Consider the following 23,311-nt stretch of genomic DNA (forward strand, 5'->3'; position numbering starts at 1 on the left):
CCCTCTTAACAAATTTTCATATTTACTAATTAAAGAAAGGGACTGAGAATTTGTCTGTTCCTGCTTTTATTCAAAATAAGGTAGGAAAAATAGTCACACGTAAGATTCACAATGCCCACTAGGTTTAATAGGGAAAAAACTGATGTAGTTATTCCACAAGAAGTCTTAGAGAAAACAGTTGGATCATCAGAAAAGGAGTGGTTACATACTGGAAATTAAGTTGAATACACACATTGTGTGGTTTCTTCCATTAATGCAAGCTGAAGGTACATATTTGTCATCTCAAAGTCTTGTTTAATTTTAAAACTGAATAAAATGTTTATTTATTTTTAAAGATTTATTTATTAGAGAAGGAGAGCACACAAGTGATTGCAAGGGGGAGAGGCGAGGGAAAGAATCTCAAGCAGACTTCCTGCACAGTGCAAAGTGGGACGTGGGGCTCAAACTCAAGACCCTGAGATCATGACATGAGCTGAAATCAAGAGTTGGCTACTCAGTAGGAGTGCAGGTACTCCTATTTACTTTATCTTCTTTCAAGAACTTTATTTGACAGAGACAAAGTACAAGCAGGCAGAGTAGCAAGTAGAGAGAGAAGCAAGCTCCCCACTGAGCAAGGAGCCTGGCTTGATCCCAGGACCATGGGAACATGACCCGAGCTAAAGTCAGTTGCTTAGCCAACTGAGCCACCCAGGCACCCTACTCCTATTTACTTTTAAAATAAACTCTACACCCAATATGGGGCTCAAACTCATGACCCTAAGATCCAGAGTCGCATGCTCTACTAACTGAGCCAGCCAGGTACCTCTTGAGTTAAAAAAAAAAAAAAAAATTAAAATTTAGTTATTTATTTGAGAGAGAATGTGCACACACACTAGCAGGGGGAGGGGTAGAAAGAGGGAAGCAGACTCCCCACTGAGCACAGAGCCCAACATGGCTTGATCTCAGGACCCTGAGATCATGACCTGAGCTGAAAACAAAAGTCAGACACTAAACTGTCTGAACCAGTCAGACACCCCTTGAGTAAAATTTTTAAAACTGATTTGAGATTTTATTGTCCCTCCTTAGATTATATTCAATGCCATGTTTCGTATTTTGGAGAGGGAATTTTTTTTTTTTTTTTTTAAGATTTATTTGTGGGCGCCTGGGTAGCTCAGTCATCAGGCGTCTGCCTTCCACTCAGGTCCTGATCCCAGGGTCGTGGGATCGAGGCCCACATCAGGCTCCCTGCTTGGCAGAAGGCCTGCTTCTCCTTCCCCCAATCCCCCTGCTTGTGCTCCCTCTCTCCCTGTCTCTGTCTATCTCTCTGTGTCAAATAAATAAATAATCTTTTTAAAAAAAGATTTGTTTATTATAGTGATCATTTTGCTATACAAATATTAAATCACTATGTTGTATACCTGAAATTAATATAACATTATACATCAACTATACTTCAATCTTAAAAAAGACGTGTTTGCAAAAGTAATCTATGATAAAGTCAAAAGAGATGTGGGATGGATGGTTGTTGAGGGGGAAGGGACAAGAAGGAAACTTCTGGAATGTTAGAAACTTTTTACAGCTTAATTTGAGAGGTAGATACATTTGTAAAACTTCATTTGTATAGTTTACTGTTTGTATATTTTACCACAACTGAAAGAAAGATACATAAAGAGTTGCCAGATGATACAGTGCCTTTGTAGGTTTGAACAGGTAACAGGAGAGTGGAGTGTTAGGAGATAAATCACAGCGATATGTAAGAGGAACTGAAATGCAAAAGGAAAAGATAGCCTTTACCTTTTTTATTTTTTTTTTAAAGATTTTATTTATTTATTTGACAGAGAGAGACCACAAGTAGGTAGAGAGGCAGGCAGAGAGAGAGGAGGAAGCAGGCTTCCCTCAGAGCAGAGAGCCCGATGTGGGCTCGATCCCAGGACCCCGGGACCATGACCTGAGCCAAAGGCAGAGGCTTTAATTATACTGAGCCACCCAGGCGCCCCAAGCCTTTATCTTTTTTAAAATTTTATTTATTGAGAGAGAGAGAGAGAGAGAGAAAGAACACAAGCAGGGAGAGCAAGAGGGGAGAGAGATAATCTCAAGCAGACTCCACGCTAAGTGCAGAGCCTAAAGCGGGGCTTGATCTCATAATGCTGGTATCATTAACCCCAGCCAAAATCAAGAACTGTACACTTAACTGACTGAGCCACCCACAGGCCCCAGACAGCCTTTAACGTAATGGAGAATTAAGGTAATAATACTAATACTTATATAACACAATATGCCAGGTACTATTCTAAGAGCTACACATGTAATAACACATCCAATCCTCTTAATAACCCTATATAACAGATATTATTATCCTCTTACAAATGATGAAACTGAGGCCCACAGATATTAAGTAATTTGCTTAAGGTTACATAGCAATGAGAACATCCATGATATTAAACTTACTTTTTTACCACAACATACATACCTGTGAATATACAACAAAACAAAAACCGAGACAAACTAAAGTATTATTCTCAACCCACTAAAACAGTGTTTACAGGGATGGGAGTGCATCCAACAGCAACATCCCTTTTTCCCATATTGAAACTTCAAAGTCAGTACCATCCTCTCACCAATTTCAGTCTGCATCCCCACCTGACTATAAACCTTATTCAGAAAGGGCACCATCTGCATAATCACCCTTACATCTTCTACTCCAGAAATGAGGCTTCACAAAATAAAAAGCACTTTCTCACAAGAACATTAAAGGTCCTTGGAAAAGAGAATAAGGGATGAAACATATTCCAAAGGAAGAAACGCCATGACTTCATAATCTACTGGATGAATACAAGTGAGGAAAGAGGTTAAAAGAATCAAAAACAATCCCAAAGTTTCTAGCTTGCAAGGTTTTAGAAGGTTATCGACCATAACAAAAACAAATGGCCACAAAAGGCTTGCACACAAATGTTCCTAACAGCTTTACTTATTAATAGCTAAAATCTGGAAATGATTCAAATATCAATCAACAAGTAAACGGATAAATTATGGTATAACCAAACACTGGAATATTACTAAGGAACTACTGATACATGCAGCAACATACATATCACAGACATTATGCCAAGAGAAAGAAAACAAAAAAATACATACTGTATGATTTCATTTCTATGACACTCTAGAAAAGACCAATCTAATTCAGAGTAATAGAAATCACATCAGTGGCTGCCTAGGAATAGACTGAGGTAAGCTGATTGCAAAGGGGCCTAGGGAATTTCCACAGGACAGAAAAATGTTCTTTATCTTCACTAAGTTGATGGTTATCTGAACACTAAGAATGTGTGACTTTTACTGCAAGTATATTATACCTTGAAAAAGCTGACTTTATTTTTTTTGTTGTTTAAGATTTTATTTATTTGTCAGAGAGAGAGTGAGAGTACAAGCAGGGGGAGCAGCAGGCAGAGGGAGAAGCAGGCTCCCCGCTGAGCAGGGAGCCCAATGTGGCACTCGATCCCAAGACCCTGGGATCATGCCATAAGCCAAACACAGAAGTTTGCTTAACCGACTGAGCCACCCAGGCGTCCCGGTAAAGTTGACTTTAAAAAATGTTATTAACTAAAAATAACAAACAAACAAAAAAAAAAAACCCTAAAATTATTAACTTTGAAATAGATAAACAAGGGGAACCTTTTGCAAGGGGAGATGAAAAAGATGAGTTCATTTTATATGTGTTGAAAATGATACATCTATGAATATCCAAGAAATGTAAGACCTCTTGGTTGGGTATAATGAAGCTGGGAGAGGCAGTGAATAGAGGACAGAGAAAAAGAACTAGAGATAAATAAAGAAAAGTATCAAGTGCTAAGAGACGTCTAAAGTAAGGGGAAAGTAAAATAAAATTTTTAAGGAAGGGGATGATAAATAGTCTTAAGCATTACAAGGAAGACACTTAGGACCACACATGAATATTTATTTTCCTTGTGAATTCTAATATGTCTTTCATGAGCACCTTTTATCCCCTAGCATTTAACCCAGTATTTTGCAAACAGGGAAACAGGCTCTAAGCTCAAAGTCCTGCTCCCTGAAAATCAACCTAATGAATTAATGTATTTTAGGCACTTAAAATATTAAAAAAGAAAACAGGGTCAGAAAGGACCAAGATCACCAGTAGATTTATGCTTTTAGAAATTTTTTTGCATGTTTTTGCACACACTAAATTACTAAGAGAATACCAATAACATTTACATATCCTAAATTTTCAATGTGTACCACACAATTAATTTACTAACTATAAATTTTTCTTTTTTTAAGATTTATTTTTAAGTAATTTCTATACCCAACGTGGGCCTCGAACTTACAAGCCCAAGATCCAGAGTCACATGCTCTACCAACTGAACCAGCTAGACACCATTAACTATAAATTTTTCATATCTTTCCTTAGAGTTTTTGATGAAGTGCTTGTAAACATGTACTACTTTTCTGCAGACACACATATTAGGAGGGTTTTCCCTTGATGCCTAATCCACCATTCATATTAATACCAAGTACCTTTGAAAGGATACACAAGAAATTGGGGTACAGTGTGGGAAGGGGTTAGACATGGGAGGATAACTTACTTTTTATGGTATATCTTATTGAATATTCTGAATTTTATATCATGTACAGTTACAACCTGTTCTAAATAATTTAACTTTTTTTCCATTAAGGCCCTTCTGATTTTAAAGCAGAAGCTTATGACTTTCCAAAGACACCCGTAGTCCCAAGATGCATGGATAGCTTGTATGACAGAAATGCTTTTGACTGACTTCTCACAGGCCTTTCCCAACATAGAGAGCCTTGGCTTTGCCCATTAACTTCAAGTCAAAGTACTGTTAGCCTCCCAAAGGTAAGATCTCTCCTTCCCTCAGCAGAGACAGGAAGACAGTTTTACATATCAGATTTGTTTCCTTTAATCTTTCCTAAAGTTTTCTTATAAAATCCTGCCTCAAGTCTTCTACTTTGACTTTTCTATTCCCAACAGCCAGATTTCCTCTTATTCTAATTACCAACATGCCCCAAGACTAGCAATTCCTACACCTGAAAGGAAATTCTCACTAAGGAAGAGCAACAGAAAAATAAATCACATACACTAGTATTTCATGTACAAAGTACTGATAAAAATTTCACACTCAAATCCTAATAATAACTCTATTATGATATAGGCAGATATAAGAAGATGGTAAAAAAAAAAAAATGAATGAATACGAAACAGCAGCTTTTGGGGCACCTTGCTGGCTCATGGCTCAGTCTATACAGCATGCAACTCTTTTTTTTTAAGATTTTATTTATTTATTTGACAGAGAGAGACACAGCGAGAGAGGGCACACAAGCAGGGGGAGTGGGAGAGGGAGAAGCAGGCCTCCCCCTGAGCAGAGAGCCTGATGGAGGGCTTGATCCCAGGACCCATGATTGGAACCTAAGGCAGACACTTAACAACTGAGCCACTCAGGTACCATAACATAATTCAGTTTTTAAAAGACTAAATAAGCTATAATTCAACATATATAACATATATAATTCAACAAATACTTACTATGGCTGAAACATTTCAGTTCTCTTCAGAACACACAGTAAGACTGCACTTCCTTAACCCTTCTGTGAAATCTATTAAGACCGTAAGACTTGCTTTGGCCAATGAATTTAATAAGCCAAAATTACAGGACCCTCTTCTAGACACTTTAAGAGCCAGTAAGTTATTAGCAACAGTCTCCTTTCTATTGCCATGGAGATCACAGAATCATGTGTTGAGAGGGAGCCTCCATCAATCTGAGACCCTGAATAGCAAGAACAAGCAGAATCCCCCACCAACCCACAGTATACATATAGCACGTCAAGCAAAAAAAATGTCCTCTTAAAAGCCACTAACATTTTTGAACTGTTATCATAACACTACCTGGTCTCTCCTGACAAATATACAACCAAAGCCAAAATTATTGTATTTTGCTTATTTGCTTACAAACCAAGTCATCCTCAACATATCCTTTCCCCTACCTCTAGTATACCCCAACCCCATCAATTTCTCTGTTTTAATCTCTCTCAAATCCATCATATCAGCTCTCCCCCTTAGACTTGTGTAATAACCTTCTAACCAGTCTCTCTACATACAACCTCTTCCCATTTATTCTCCGTATCTCCAGAGTAATCTTTTTTTTTTAAAGATTTTATTTATTTATTTATTTGACAGACAGAGATCACAAGGAGGCAGAGAGGCAGGCAGAGGTGGGGGGGAAGCAGGCTCCCCGCTGAGCAGAGAGCCCCGTGGGGCCCGATCCCAGGACTCTGAGATCATGACCTGAGCCAAAGGCAGAGGCTTAAACCACTGAGCCACCCAGGTGCCCTCAGAGTAGTTTTAAAACATAATCCTATCACACATTTGCTTTTATATTATTTTCATATCAGTTATGAGCACAGCAAAAATGACCCTTCAGGAAATAACTGTTAAGGGAGCACCTGGGTGGCTCAGTCGTTCAGCATCTGCCTTCAGTTCAGGTCATGATCCCAGGGTCCTGGGATCGAGCCCCACATCAGGCTCCCTTGCTTAGTGGGAGGCCTGATTCTCCCTCCCCCACTCCCCCTGTTCGGGTTCTCTCTCTCACTGTGTGCCTCTCTGTCAAATAAATAAATAAAATCTTAAAAAAAAAAAAAAAAAGGAAAGAAAGAAAAAGTATAAGAAATGCTAGTAATGTTCTGTGGTGTTCTGCATGGTGGTTACACGACTGTATACATCTAGAAAAATTCAACAAGCTTATACTTAATATGCTATATTAATTATGTCTCAATTAGTTAAAAAGAAGGAAATAAGATGACCCCAAAGTTAACTTTTCACCTTCATTTTACCAAATATCCATCCCAAACCACATAAATAACCTATAGTCACAAACCATTAGTAATCACCCTCTTAGATATTGATCTTTCATGCTCTCAGGTATTTAATATCCTTTCCACTTTACTTTTCTTCAAGACCTACATAAAATCTCATTCCCTTAGGGATCATTCCACCTAAATATCACTTAACTCTACCTTCACTTGTGCTACAACAATTCTTGTACATTCCACTTCCCATAACCTTAGCATTCATTACACCAGTGGGTGTCAATCAGACGTGATTTTGTTCCCCAGGGGACATTTGGCAATGAAGGTAGACAGTTTTGATTGTCACAAGGCAGGGAGAGAGTGCTACTGGCATCTAATTGGTAAGGCCAGAAATGCTCCAAAATATCCTACACACAGCACAGATCCCCATAACAATTAATTATCCTCCCTAAAATGTCAATACTGCCATGGTTGAGAAATCTTGCACTGCTTTATCATATGTACTTATTTCCAAGTCTGTATCCCTACTAAACTGAACGAAGGATCAAGCCTTACATGTTTTTTTGAATCCTGGCACGATACTTAGCAAACAGCACTCAAAATGTATGATAAATAGATGTCATTATGATCAGCAGAGTGCCTAGAATTTAGGACTCAAATATCTATAATAAATACATGTGTTATTACTGAATCTCCTTTTGATTAAGATAAAGCTAAAACTATATAGTTTACTGGCTAAACTGGTAGTCTTTATTTTTTCTTCCAAAGATATTTACTTATTTATTTATAGTAGGATCCACGCCTAAGGTGGGGCTCGAACTCATGACCCTGAGAATATGAAATGCATGCTCTACAGACTGAGTCAGCCAGGCACCCTATTCTGGTAGTTTAAATTCAAATTTCATCAATTAGTATTTTGATTTGGTGTTTTCATAGTTACACCAATAAAACGTAAGTTATAACCTGAGTATATCAAAAGTATTAAACTGAATTTGATTCCCATATTAATGACTATGCTTCAAGAGCATTAAAAAAAAGAACACTTTCAAAAAATGTTTTAATTTCATATCACAGTGCCACCCGAATAAGGTAGAGTAAAATAATGGATACTAAATTTTGGGATACCATTCCACTTAACTTTAATCCAATATAATTTAGTAGAATAATAGTACACCTTAACAAATTGTCAAAAGTTTTTTTTGTTGTTGTTACTTAATGAACATTTCATATCTCAAAAATAGAATCATTTTATTGTTAGTGACTGGATGTACCACCTCAAAGACCATCATAAAACATATTTCAGGTGTATCTTTCACCATTCATACCCTAATATATTCCACACCATCACCTGGAGGGCTGAATGAAAATCTGTACTTCCAAGACTTTTAAATTAACTAGATGCCCGTTAAATTTAGCTGTTTAGAGTAAAATATCAAGGGTAATTATCCAACAGAATTATCCAACACAATTATCCAAAATTTTTAAAGAATTACACATTATTAAAATATCTACATTTCAGGGCACCTAGGTGGCTCAGTGGGTTAAAGCCTCTGTCTTTAGCTCAGGCCATGACCCCAGGGTCCTAGGATTGAGCTCCACATCAGGCTCTCTGCTCAGCAGTGAGCCTGCTCCCACCCCCCCACCCCACCCCCCCCCCCGCCCGTCTGCCAACTTTTGCTGGTGTCTGTAAAAAAAAAAAAAAAAAAAAAAAAACCCACAACACCAAAATCTTAAAAAAATAAAATATCTACATTTCAAATCTGATAAAGAAGTTTTTTGATTCCTATCTAAAGTTCTCAAAACATACAACTTTCAAAGTAGGTCCATTCCTGTTGATTTAAAAAAATGTTTTTTCAAAAATCACATCTGGTCCTCCTTACAGGCACAAAATCAAATTCAATTCCAATACTAAAACTACTAAATGCAAAATCAAAGTAAAATATAAACCAAGAAACCCCCACCACCCTTACTTACTTACTTATTAAATAGTAAACAGCATCTACTTTATATGTATTCAGCCAGAGAAAGAAAAATTCATCTGGTAACAATCCATTGTTTAGGATTTTGGAATAACATCTTTCACTATAGTAATAAACTTTTATAAAAGTTATTCTTCTAGGGGCACCTGGTTGGCTCAGTGGGTTAGAGCCTCTGCCTTCAGCTCAGGTCCTGATCCCAGGGTCCTGGCACTGAGCCCTGCGTCCAGCTCTCTGCTCAGCAGGGAGTCTGCTTCTCCTTCTCTCTCTCTCTCTCTATCTCTCTCTCTCTGCCTGCCTCTCTGCCTACTTGTGATCTCTGTCAAATAAATAAACAAAATCTTAAAAAAAAATTATTCTTCTAACTTATGGAATTATCTAATATATTATTACAAAAACAAAATTCATATGTCAGTATTTTTATTTTCTTCCAAGCCATGCTATTCTTGAACACAGTGGTTCTCTCCATCAGTTTACTATACATTTGTATGTTTACATATAATTAGTTCAAGCAAAATGTCATGTAAACAAAAACATATCCAGATTCTATACTTTCTATTTTTTTTTTAAGATTTTATTTATTCATTTGACAGAGAGAGAAAGATCACAAGCAAGCAGAAAGAGAGAGGAGGAAGCAGGCTCCCCGCCAAGCAGAGAGCCCAACGCGGGGCTCGATCCCTGGACCCTGAGGATCATGACCCAACCGAAGGCTGAGGCTTAACCCACTGAGCTACCCAGGCGTCCCGTATACTTTCCATTGTTAATAACCAAGTTTATTACAAGACATTTCTTTCCTAAACAGAAAATTTTCACATCTTTTCCTTCCTAAAATCCCTTTACTCTAAAGTTCTAAAGCATTATTTTATAGAATTGAACATTCACACACAATACACAAAAATATTTGTTAGTACCTAAACTGAAAAGAAAAGGAAGGATCTTTTCATTACTCTATTTTCAAATTATTTCTGCCTTTTTAGATAATAGAAAAATTAGCACCAACAACTATATGTCAAAGTAAAGAATCTGAGCAACACCAGGGTGTCTCAGTAAGCATTCATTCAACTCTTGATTTCAGCTCAGGTCATCTCAGGGTTGTGAAACTGAGCCCTGCATCTGGCCACAGCCAGCTTAAGATTTTCTCTCTCCCGCTCCCTATGACTTTCCCCCGCCCAAAATGTAAAGAACCTGAAAATGAGCATGTTACATTGATCCTCTGGGACTCAGAACCCCCTTGAATTCCACAGAAAACAAAACAAATACCATACTCCTATAATGTGATGGTCCATACATCACAGTCATCATCTACCATATACACAGCGTGAGATTACTCAAACACTGCATATCAAATCCTACCACACACACTATACAGAGTTCCTATGCAACAATAAAGAGTAAAGTTTCAGGTTATCAAGTACAGTTATCAAGTACAGTTACAGGTAAATAAATAATTTTAGTCTTTACAATCAAGAACATGGATGCTTTCAGCAAAAAGAAAGCTCTCTCAATTTTGAGTGACGCTAAATTTCTTAAGTGAAAAACCTTGACCTAACTGTTTAGTAAATGCTATTTATCAACTTTTTCTGAAATTCTCAATCTCGGTGGAAATAAATTTGAAGAAATCAATCAAAAATACAAACTAAAGGGGCTCCTGAGTAGCTCAGTCATTAAAGCATCTGCCTTCGGCTCAAGTCATGGTCCCAGGATCCTGGGATTGAGCCCCACGTAGCTCCCTGCTCCTCGGGAAGCCTGCTTCTGCCTCTCCCACCCCCCCAAATTGTATTCCCTCTCTCGCTGTCTCTCTGTCAAATAAATAAATAAAATCTTAAAAAAAAAAATATGAACTAGAAACTCTTAACTACTACAACTGGACTCAAAACATCAACCAAAATACGAGGATATGGTAAGATGTCATGTACTGAAGCACACAAATTTTAAAAATATACTTAATGTAGTTATTTAATATATTTAAACAGTCACCTTATAAATCCTATTAAAATATGTTGCAATATTTTTAAAATCCACATCTAGCCCAAATAAAAATAAAAGACATTTTCTCAAATAAAGTTTTCCTTTTTTAAAAAATAATTTTTTGGGGGGGGGGGCGCCTGGGTGGCTCAGTGGGTTAAAGCCTCTGTCTTCGGCTTAGGTCTTGATCCCAGGGTCCTGGGATCAAGCCCCACATCGGGCTCTCTGTTCCATGGAGAGCCTGTCTCCTCCTCTCTCTCTGCCTGCCTCTCTGCCTACTTGTGATCTCTGTCTGTGAAATAAATAAAATCTTTAAAAAAAAAAAAAAAGTTTTTTTTGTTTTTTTTTTTAAAGATTTTAGAAAGAGCGAGCAAGTGAGTGAGCATGAGCTGGGGGAGGCACAAAGGGAGAGAAGAAGATTCCCTACTGAGCATGGAGCCCCAAGTGGGGCTCCAACCCAGGACCCTGAGATCATGACCTCAGCTGAAATCAAAAGCCCAACACTTAACCAACTGAGCCACCCAGGTGCCCGAAAAATAAATTCTGTGACTCCTAAGAAACTGTACTCATAGACAGAGGATATGACTCCAGGTATATGATAACACAGGTTCCCGAATATAAAAACCAATATAAAAAACCCAAGTTACCATCACACCCAAAATTGCTGGCACCCTAACCAAGACCCCCCTTTTTTTTTTTTTTAAGATTTTTTTTTATTTGTCAGAAAGAGAGCAAGAGATCAAGCACAAGCACAGGCTGCAGCAGCTCTCCGCTGAGCAAGGAGCCCGATACAGGACTTGATCCCAGGACCCTGGATCGTGACCTGCGCAGAGGACAGATGCGTAACTGACTGAGCCACCCAGGCATCCCTCTAACCAGGATCTTTCAGACAGAGTCCTCAGTACTCTAACAAGGGCTGAGGCCTAAAAAAGGTAAATATGTATAACATAACTACCAAACAGACTACAGAATAGAATCGGAGGGACTGAAAGTAGACTTACTGGAAGGAAAAGAAAAAAAAACAAACAAGAATATCATACTTCAGAAACATCTGAAGAAAAAAGGATGCTGCAGCGCCCAGCTGGCTCAGTAGTAAAGCATGACTTGGGACTGTGAGTTCAGGCCCCACATTGGATGTAGAGCTTACTATAATAAATTAATAAACAACAAGTTAAAAGGAGGAGTTGAAAAAGAAATTTCAAGAAAATTTAACTGTGTATCCAGAACACACAAAAATACAGCAAAAAAAAAAAAAAGTTTCTCATTAGAATGCTTACCCTTACATACCACATTGTTATTTCTTACTACTTTTCATTTTTAAAAAGAATTTATTTATTTATTTGATGGAGAAAGACACAGTGAGAGAGGGAACTTACAAGCAGGCTTCCCAAGGAGCAAGGAGCCAGATGAAGGGCTTGATCCCAGGATCCTGGGACCATGACCCGAGCAGAAGGCAGAAGCCCAAAGATTAAGCCACCCAGGCACCCCACTATTTTTCATTTAAAAAAATTGTTTTTGTGACCCACTAAACTGAATTCACAAGCCATTAATAAGTCACAATCTAAAGTTTGAAAAGCACTGGGTCAGAGGAACTGACAACCATTGAAGTTCTTACTTTCCTAAGTACCTACTTCAAGAAAATATTCAAGAGGTGGAAAAAATGAAAAGACAGAATTCCTCCAGAGCAGGGATTATGTCTTACTGGCATATGATCATCCCTTAATGTTTGTTAATTAACACATTGTGGAATACAAAGCACTTCATGGTAAGGACACACAAAGGATACCTATAAAAATAAGTCCAGAAGAGCAGGAGTACTTTGGATGCCTTCAAAGCAAGGAAGGTGAAAAAAGTTCCAGGAAGAAGAAGAGTGACATCAACTGACTCTTAAATATAAAAATCAAGAACCAAAGGTAAAGAAAATTTCGTTCTTTAGGATAGGCTTTATCCACACTAACTATATAGTAGTCCACAATAGGTACAAAGTTTGTAAGCTACTCTTGATTAGAAATTCTAATCATTTCTTTCAAAAATATATTTTAAGCTCCAAATATATTAATCCAAATCAAAATTATGGAATGTACTTCAGTCTTAAATATTAGACTCCCTGTATTCATTTGTAAACATTTACTAAGTAGCTAGTGCTAATGTGATAGGCAACAACTTACTGACAGCTTACTAGGTATCAGGCAATATGTTAAGTACTTAAGAGTCATCCCATTTATACCTAACAATCTTATAAAGCAAGTACTATCTTCATTTTATAGGTGAGGAAAGTCTTTAAAAAGTTACATAAAGAAGTTACACAACTAATAAATGGTGAAATTAAGATATATTAAGTGCCAGTTCTATTATTATTAGTGGGTGCAAATCAGAGTATTTTGTTCCATTCCATTATTTGTCAGTGCTTCTCTCAGAAACTAAATTGTGGGGGCACCTGGGTGGCTCAGTGGGTTAAAGCCTCTGCTTTTGGCTCAGGTCTTGATCCCAGGATCCTAGGATAGAGCCCTGTATCGGGTTCTCTGCTCAGCAGGGAGCCTGCTTCCCTTCCTCTCTCTGCCTGCCTCTCTGCCTGCTTGTGATCTCTGCCTGTCAAATAAATAAATAAAATCTTTAAAAAAGAAAAAGAGGGGCGCCTGGGTGGCTCTGTGGGTTAAAGCCTCTGCCTTCAGCTCAGGTCATGATCCCAGGGTCCTGGGATCGGGTTCTCTGCTCAGCAGGGAGCCTGCTTCCCTTCCTCTCTCTGCCTGCCTCTCTGCCTGCTGTCTGTCAAAAAAAAAAAAAAAAAAAAAAAAAACCCACAACACCAAAATCTTAAAAAAATAAAATATCTACATTTCAAATCTGATAAAGAAGTTTTTTGATTCCTATCTAAAGTTCTCAAAACATACAACTTTCAAAGTAGGTCCATTCCTGTTGATTTAAAAAAATGTTTTTTCAAAAATCACATCTGGTCCTCCTTACAGGCACAAAATCAAATTCAATTCCAATACTAAAACTACTAAATGCAAAATCAAAGTAAAATATAAACCAAGAAACCCCCACCACCCTTACTTACTTACTTATTAAATAGTAAACAGCATCTACTTTATATGTATTCAGCCAGAGAAAGAAAAATTCATCTGGTAACAATCCATTGTTTAGGATTTTGGAATAACATCTTTCACTATAGTAATAAACTTTTATAAAAGTTATTCTTCTAGGGGCACCTGGTTGGCTCAGTGGGTTAGAGCCTCTGCCTTCAGCTCAGGTCCTGATCCCAGGGTCCTGGCACTGAGCCCTGCGTCCAGCTCTCTGCTCAGCAGGGAGTCTGCTTCTCCTTCTCTCTCTCTCTCTCTATCTCTCTCTCTCTGCCTGCCTCTCTGCCTACTTGTGATCTCTGTCAAATAAATAAACAAAATCTTAAAAAAAAATTATTCTTCTAACTTATGGAATTATCTAATATATTATTACAAAAACAAAATTCATATGTCAGTATTTTTATTTTCTTCCAAGCCATGCTATTCTTGAACACAGTGGTTCTCTCCATCAGTTTACTATACATTTGTATGTTTACATATAATTAGTTCAAGCAAAATGTCATGTAAACAAAAACATATCCAGATTCTATACTTTCTATTTTTTTTTTAAGATTTTATTTATTCATTTGACAGAGAGAGAAAGATCACAAGCAAGCAGAAAGAGAGAGGAGGAAGCAGGCTCCCCGCCAAGCAGAGAGCCCAACGCGGGGCTCGATCCCTGGACCCTGAGGATCATGACCCAACCGAAGGCTGAGGCTTAACCCACTGAGCTACCCAGGCGTCCCGTATACTTTCCATTGTTAATAACCAAGTTTATTACAAGACATTTCTTTCCTAAACAGAAAATTTTCACATCTTTTCCTTCCTAAAATCCCTTTACTCTAAAGTTCTAAAGCATTATTTTATAGAATTGAACATTCACACACAATACACAAAAATATTTGTTAGTACCTAAACTGAAAAGAAAAGGAAGGATCTTTTCATTACTCTATTTTCAAATTATTTCTGCCTTTTTAGATAATAGAAAAATTAGCACCAACAACTATATGTCAAAGTAAAGAATCTGAGCAACACCAGGGTGTCTCAGTAAGCATTCATTCAACTCTTGATTTCAGCTCAGGTCATCTCAGGGTTGTGAAACTGAGCCCTGCATCTGGCCACAGCCAGCTTAAGATTTTCTCTCTCCCGCTCCCTATGACTTTCCCCCGCCCAAAATGTAAAGAACCTGAAAATGAGCATGTTACATTGATCCTCTGGGACTCAGAACCCCCTTGAATTCCACAGAAAACAAAACAAATACCATACTCCTATAATGTGATGGTCCATACATCACAGTCATCATCTACCATATACACAGCGTGAGATTACTCAAACACTGCATATCAAATCCTACCACACACACTATACAGAGTTCCTATGCAACAATAAAGAGTAAAGTTTCAGGTTATCAAGTACAGTTATCAAGTACAGTTACAGGTAAATAAATAATTTTAGTCTTTACAATCAAGAACATGGATGCTTTCAGCAAAAAGAAAGCTCTCTCAATTTTGAGTGACGCTAAATTTCTTAAGTGAAAAACCTTGACCTAACTGTTTAGTAAATGCTATTTATCAACTTTTTCTGAAATTCTCAATCTCGGTGGAAATAAATTTGAAGAAATCAATCAAAAATACAAACTAAAGGGGCTCCTGAGTAGCTCAGTCATTAAAGCATCTGCCTTCGGCTCAAGTCATGGTCCCAGGATCCTGGGATTGAGCCCCACGTAGCTCCCTGCTCCTCGGGAAGCCTGCTTCTGCCTCTCCCACCCCCCCAAATTGTATTCCCTCTCTCGCTGTCTCTCTGTCAAATAAATAAATAAAATCTTAAAAAAAAAAATATGAACTAGAAACTCTTAACTACTACAACTGGACTCAAAACATCAACCAAAATACGAGGATATGGTAAGATGTCATGTACTGAAGCACACAAATTTTAAAAATATACTTAATGTAGTTATTTAATATATTTAAACAGTCACCTTATAAATCCTATTAAAATATGTTGCAATATTTTTAAAATCCACATCTAGCCCAAATAAAAATAAAAGACATTTTCTCAAATAAAGTTTTCCTTTTTTAAAAAATAATTTTTTGGGGGGGGGGGCGCCTGGGTGGCTCAGTGGGTTAAAGCCTCTGTCTTCGGCTTAGGTCTTGATCCCAGGGTCCTGGGATCAAGCCCCACATCGGGCTCTCTGTTCCATGGAGAGCCTGTCTCCTCCTCTCTCTCTGCCTGCCTCTCTGCCTACTTGTGATCTCTGTCTGTGAAATAAATAAAATCTTTAAAAAAAAAAAAAAAGTTTTTTTTGTTTTTTTTTTTAAAGATTTTAGAAAGAGCGAGCAAGTGAGTGAGCATGAGCTGGGGGAGGCACAAAGGGAGAGAAGAAGATTCCCTACTGAGCATGGAGCCCCAAGTGGGGCTCCAACCCAGGACCCTGAGATCATGACCTCAGCTGAAATCAAAAGCCCAACACTTAACCAACTGAGCCACCCAGGTGCCCGAAAAATAAATTCTGTGACTCCTAAGAAACTGTACTCATAGACAGAGGATATGACTCCAGGTATATGATAACACAGGTTCCCGAATATAAAAACCAATATAAAAAACCCAAGTTACCATCACACCCAAAATTGCTGGCACCCTAACCAAGACCCCCCTTTTTTTTTTTTTTAAGATTTTTTTTTATTTGTCAGAAAGAGAGCAAGAGATCAAGCACAAGCACAGGCTGCAGCAGCTCTCCGCTGAGCAAGGAGCCCGATACAGGACTTGATCCCAGGACCCTGGATCGTGACCTGCGCAGAGGACAGATGCGTAACTGACTGAGCCACCCAGGCATCCCTCTAACCAGGATCTTTCAGACAGAGTCCTCAGTACTCTAACAAGGGCTGAGGCCTAAAAAAGGTAAATATGTATAACATAACTACCAAACAGACTACAGAATAGAATCGGAGGGACTGAAAGTAGACTTACTGGAAGGAAAAGAAAAAAAAACAAACAAGAATATCATACTTCAGAAACATCTGAAGAAAAAAGGATGCTGCAGCGCCCAGCTGGCTCAGTAGTAAAGCATGACTTGGGACTGTGAGTTCAGGCCCCACATTGGATGTAGAGCTTACTATAATAAATTAATAAACAACAAGTTAAAAGGAGGAGTTGAAAAAGAAATTTCAAGAAAATTTAACTGTGTATCCAGAACACACAAAAATACAGCAAAAAAAAAAAAAAGTTTCTCATTAGAATGCTTACCCTTACATACCACATTGTTATTTCTTACTACTTTTCATTTTTAAAAAGAATTTATTTATTTATTTGATGGAGAAAGACACAGTGAGAGAGGGAACTTACAAGCAGGCTTCCCAAGGAGCAAGGAGCCAGATGAAGGGCTTGATCCCAGGATCCTGGGACCATGACCCGAGCAGAAGGCAGAAGCCCAAAGATTAAGCCACCCAGGCACCCCACTATTTTTCATTTAAAAAAATTGTTTTTGTGACCCACTAAACTGAATTCACAAGCCATTAATAAGTCACAATCTAAAGTTTGAAAAGCACTGGGTCAGAGGAACTGACAACCATTGAAGTTCTTACTTTCCTAAGTACCTACTTCAAGAAAATATTCAAGAGGTGGAAAAAATGAAAAGACAGAATTCCTCCAGAGCAGGGATTATGTCTTACTGGCATATGATCATCCCTTAATGTTTGTTAATTAACACATTGTGGAATACAAAGCACTTCATGGTAAGGACACACAAAGGATACCTATAAAAATAAGTCCAGAAGAGCAGGAGTACTTTGGATGCCTTCAAAGCAAGGAAGGTGAAAAAAGTTCCAGGAAGAAGAAGAGTGACATCAACTGACTCTTAAATATAAAAATCAAGAACCAAAGGTAAAGAAAATTTCGTTCTTTAGGATAGGCTTTATCCACACTAACTATATAGTAGTCCACAATAGGTACAAAGTTTGTAAGCTACTCTTGATTAGAAATTCTAATCATTTCTTTCAAAAATATATTTTAAGCTCCAAATATATTAATCCAAATCAAAATTATGGAATGTACTTCAGTCTTAAATATTAGACTCCCTGTATTCATTTGTAAACATTTACTAAGTAGCTAGTGCTAATGTGATAGGCAACAACTTACTGACAGCTTACTAGGTATCAGGCAATATGTTAAGTACTTAAGAGTCATCCCATTTATACCTAACAATCTTATAAAGCAAGTACTATCTTCATTTTATAGGTGAGGAAAGTCTTTAAAAAGTTACATAAAGAAGTTACACAACTAATAAATGGTGAAATTAAGATATATTAAGTGCCAGTTCTATTATTATTAGTGGGTGCAAATCAGAGTATTTTGTTCCATTCCATTATTTGTCAGTGCTTCTCTCAGAAACTAAATTGTGGGGGCACCTGGGTGGCTCAGTGGGTTAAAGCCTCTGCTTTTGGCTCAGGTCTTGATCCCAGGATCCTAGGATAGAGCCCTGTATCGGGTTCTCTGCTCAGCAGGGAGCCTGCTTCCCTTCCTCTCTCTGCCTGCCTCTCTGCCTGCTTGTGATCTCTGCCTGTCAAATAAATAAATAAAATCTTTAAAAAAGAAAAAGAGGGGCGCCTGGGTGGCTCTGTGGGTTAAAGCCTCTGCCTTCAGCTCAGGTCATGATCCCAGGGTCCTGGGATCGGGTTCTCTGCTCAGCAGGGAGCCTGCTTCCCTTCCTCTCTCTGCCTGCCTCTCTGCCTAACTTGTGATCTCTGTCAAATAAATAAATAAAATCTTAAAAAAAAAAAAGAAACTAAATTGTGCATATCTTTTTAAATGGAATTCATCTACTTCTAAATCTGCATAACACTATTATACTGAATAAGTTTACTGAAAGGAAAAATCAGCCCCTTCTCAACTCTAAGTTAGAGGCCAATTAAAGGTAGTTATATTTGGGGCACCTGGGTGGCTCTGTTGGTTAAAAACGTCTGCCTTGGCTCAGGTCATGGTCTCAGGGTCCTGGGATGGAGCCCCGAATAAGGGTTTCCTGCTTAGGGGGGAACCTGCTTCCCCTCTCTCCCTCCGCCACTCCATCTGCTTGTGTCCACTCTGTCAAATAAATAAATCAAGTCTTACAAAAAAAAAAAAAAAAAAAAAAAAAAAAAAAAGTAGTTATGTTTAGAGGCACCTGGCTGGTTTAGTCGGTAGAGTATGCAACTCTTGATCTTGGGGTCATGAGTTCAAATCTCTCCTTCAGCCTATAGCTTACATAAAAAATAAAACTCAAAAAAAAAAAAAAAAGGGTAGCTGTGTTTAAATATCACTGAGTAAATATTAAAATACTTTAATCTAAAAATGGAATGTAATGGAATGAAATAATACAGGTTTATATCTTTTTCACTTACATCTTAGAATTTGAAATCTTAAAGAATATAAAAAAATAATCTAGCCATGAACAAATGTAGAAACCTAAAGGCAGACAAACATAACGCTGGCACTCCCTTTAACAGAACGATTTCAATTTTATTCAAGATTCGACTACAGAAATAAAACTTTTCAGAAAAGACTCATTCATATATGATCCTGACCTGAACAACAGCTAATACATACCAAAAAACTCCTTTAATAGGCTAGATTAGTATGAATGCAATTATTATAACAGACACTATTGATAACCAAAAGGGATACAAAGAAAGAATTAATGGATTTTAATACACAAATCAGTCAAACGAAAAACAGAATTTATCTCCAGGTAATGTGAATAACAGACTATCTCAAATCTACTTTCAATGCCAACAGTTGGCCCCTAAATAATTTCTGGATTTACTAAGTATTTATATCCACTAAGTACCAGCAAATTACTAAAATAAAGTATACTCTTTATGTTTAGATAACAGCATCCAGTCTTGGGGTACCTCAGTTAGTTAACTGTCAGACTCTTGATCTCAGGCTCAGGTCTTTATCTCAGGGTCATTAGTTCAAGACCCATGTTGGGCTCCATGTGGAGCCTACTTTTAAAGTAATTGATTAATTAATTAAAATTTTAAAAGAGCACCTAGTCTTTCTGGTCAGTCTTTCTTTTCTATTAATGGAACTGCATCATAACATGGGACCAAATATGCATGTGCCTTGATATACAGAAAGCCCACTTAATATTAAAACATAATCAATTAATTGCCATATCCACAGTTCTTCCCAAATCTGTATTATAGAAAATACAATAATTATCTTCCATTCAGTTCACTCATATTTTTGGTCCTGTACACTGTTAGATTTCTTTAAAACCTCTCATAGTTTAAATATGTTTGAGAAACTATCCTTCAGTTTTGCAAGAAGTTTAGTTACTGTCAAGATAATCTTAGGCTATTAAACCCAGTTGATTCTTAGGAATTCTTCCATTTATAAAACATGAGAATTATAACCAAATTAACACATCAGATATCAGAATGCCAAAAGTTAAGTCATTAAAAGGGAATCCAGAGAAAGAGTCAGTTGTGAAAGAACAGGAAGTGATGTACACTGCCATTTTGTAGTGAACTATTTAGAAACATAAGTACCAAACTAAACTGGAATCAACCAAACCCAAACTTAACAGCTCTCAGTATCCTAAGAGTGGCATCAAGGTCAGCTGAAATAACCCTCAGGCAGTTCTTCCCTAATAATTTATCTAACTGATAAAGAACATATGTTACCACTTTTAGCATTCCTACAAGCTATGGAAAACAGGGTTTCTTCTTAGTTGTCCTTAAGAGTATCTCTTAGTTCTAGCATGCATTTTGAAATACAGCAAGTAGTTTACTTATATTCTCTATACATCCTTAAGCTCTGTAACCTTTACTGACAAATCTCTGCATGCATCTTTCCAAGACAAAAACAGTCACTCTTTGCTAAGCAGTATGCTTGGGTTTATACATACTAGTATATATGAATTATCAACAAACCATAACATAAAGAATTAGACTTTATGGCAGAATTTCCCATGTAAAGAGAAACTCTACACACCACAACATGCAGCTTTGTGCCACAAAATAAAAGATTCAAATAAGAAGTGCTGTTTAAGTCAAAATGAATTCAGATAAAAATAAAAAGGGAATAAAGCAAGCAAGAAGAATTCTACTTTCTGAGGAAAAATAAACTGACTTAACATATTAGTGAAATATCAAAATCATGAAATGAGAGGACAGGAATTAAATTAATGCCTAACACTACTAAAACTAACATCTTTAAATCCCGGTCTTGAAACAGGTTTCAAAATGCAACAAACACACGAAGAAAGCTCTGATGAACATTAAGTATACATGACATTCGGAAGTATTTTAAAATAAGTCACCCACTAAGCAAAGCTTAAACATCAAATACAACTTGTTAGTAAAATATCAAAACAGTCTGTATCTATACATATATTAGTCTTTGTTGCTTTGCAAAAAAAAAATAATCTTTGAACATTCATATATGAAACATTTTGAACTCACTTCATCAGTAAATCTAAATACTTAAAGAAGTATGAACAGACTTCAAAACTACTCTGATCACAAAAAGCACTTGGTAACACACTTCCAGAATGTTAAAATTTTTATTTTTATTTACTTCTACTCTACTAAGGACAAAACGAACAAGTACTACTGTAAAACAGATAAGATGATTTGTTTTAAACAAATTTGACACGAAGCAAAATCAGTGAAAAAGTGTTTATTGACTACACAACACAGATCCTATCAGAGCATAATTAGGCAAATTAGTGTCTGTTCCCTCATTTCCTTAGGAAAAAAAAGCATTCCTACAGAAAGGTTTGTAACCTAATCATTTTGAGAAAATTCCAATTCTAATGTTATACAAAATGGTATGAACCCTAAAAATTCACAGCTCAAGGAGAAATGTCCATTAGACGGCCTGTCTGTATGCATTAATCTTTCATAATTCTTCAAGAACTACTAAAGTCACAGAAAGAAAAAGGAAAGGGACAAGAAAGAGTACAAAATTATTTTATTTGAATCCTAGTGAAAACCCAACATCCTCACCGAAAAAAATGTCAATCTAGTGTTTAAAAGAGAGCGAGAGAGACATCAAAACCGTTCAAACATGGCAGGGTCCCTCCCGAGAGGCCGTATCTCCCAACAATAATAACAGGAACAGAAACACTTCCCAGGGACAGATCTCAGGGGAAGACTATAAACCCGTACTGTTATCGATTTAAAACCAAAGGGAAAAGGGTAACCTTTCCAAGGGAAGCGCCATTACTTCCCTCTCCAGCTCCCCCTCCCTTCAGTGTATACATGGGCCTGTGTATGAAGAAACTGCCTTGGACTTCTGCAGCATTGCAGTAGACTAAAGGATGGGGAAGGGGGGAAGGGTAGGGGGAGAGAAACGCTTCCATCACCCCTATACAAGTATAGATTTCCTGAGCCGGGGTGGAAGCCACTCAGCAGGCTACCCTTCCCAAGAATACAGACACTACAAAGGAGGAGAGGGAGGAGCAGAAGGATCAGAAGGGAAAGGGACCTCGCGCCTTTAAATCGGGGTGCACATCAACCCAGTCTCCCCAAGAGAGCCACACCTTCCTCGAAACATCCCCTTCCACCACCCCTTCCGGTGACCCTCAGGAAAGAGGAATGTAATTGCTCTTGCCCCTCAAAACGGGAGGGCGCATAGCTCACCAGCTTCTTCACCCCACCCACAGAATCACAGACCCTCCTTGTCTTCCTCCCTACCCCACCCCCACCTCCCTTCTCGGAGAGGCCAGAGTGGGCCGAATTTCCCCGCCCCCTCCATGTCTCCCTTTCCCAAAGCAGAGGTGCCCTTACCCTTTCGCCGACAGGTCTGGGGCGGAGTAGGCAGGCGCAGCCCCCTGCGGCGCTCGGGTAGCCGCTACGCTGGAGGACGAGGAGTGAGGAGAAGGAGGAGGGGGCCTGGCGACCGACCGCCGCCCCCCCCCCCAGCCCCAGCAAGCCGCCCAGCCCAAGCTCTGCGACAAGGGGCGGGGGGGGGGGAGCGAGGGGACGACCGGGGTCGAGGAGGCGCCCTCAGAGCTTGGGCTCAGCTAAGATGGCGCGGGGAAGTGCTGGGAGCCGCCGCCGCCTCGGGGGAACCGGCCCGGGCCTCGGCCGTCTTCCGTCCTCACACAGCCGAGGCCCTCTCGTCCCCCGCCACGGCCCCTCGGCGGGCGGGCCCACGCACAGTTCTCCGCCACCACCACCACCCCTGGGAAGGGGGCGCTCACAAAGGGAAGAGAGGCCGCGGGCCGGCCGGCCGGCGGCGGGGCGGGGTCCCCAGGGGCCGGGAGGCCTCAGAGGTTCGCGGGTGCCTCGCGCTCTCGGCCCTCGAAGGGCACAGGCAAGCAGGACCCCTCCTCTCTCCTCAGACAGGCGGCGGCACCGACCCACTATCTTTGCCACCCTCCCTCTCCCTCTCTCTCTCCGAGCCCTGAAGCCACAGAGCCCGGCCGCTGCCCAGGTTTCCCCCCCCTTCCCCGACACCACTCCCCTCCTCCCGACAGTCATCCCAGTCTCCGATCTCGCGAGATTTCCCGCCTGA

At 38.8% G+C, this 23,311-nt stretch overlaps 1 protein-coding gene across 1 annotated transcript in view; it reads right to left on the reverse strand.

Annotated features, from left to right (window-relative positions):
* The window catches only part of LOC111151808 (TAO kinase 1), a 174,950-nt gene extending 152,239 nt beyond the window's left edge, over positions 1 to 22,711 (reverse strand). The window contains exon 1 of the mRNA XM_022510019.1: positions 22,582 to 22,711. The gene's annotated coding sequence lies outside the window, so the exon portion shown is untranslated. The remainder of the gene's footprint in view (positions 1 to 22,581) is intronic.
* Positions 22,712 to 23,311: the final 600 nt, after the last annotated feature.

Source organism: Enhydra lutris, unplaced genomic scaffold (genome assembly GCF_002288905.1).
Source record: "Enhydra lutris kenyoni isolate GAN:26980312 unplaced genomic scaffold, ASM228890v2 scaffoldscaffold26, whole genome shotgun sequence".
Classification (NCBI taxonomy): domain Eukaryota; kingdom Metazoa; phylum Chordata; class Mammalia; order Carnivora; family Mustelidae; genus Enhydra; species Enhydra lutris.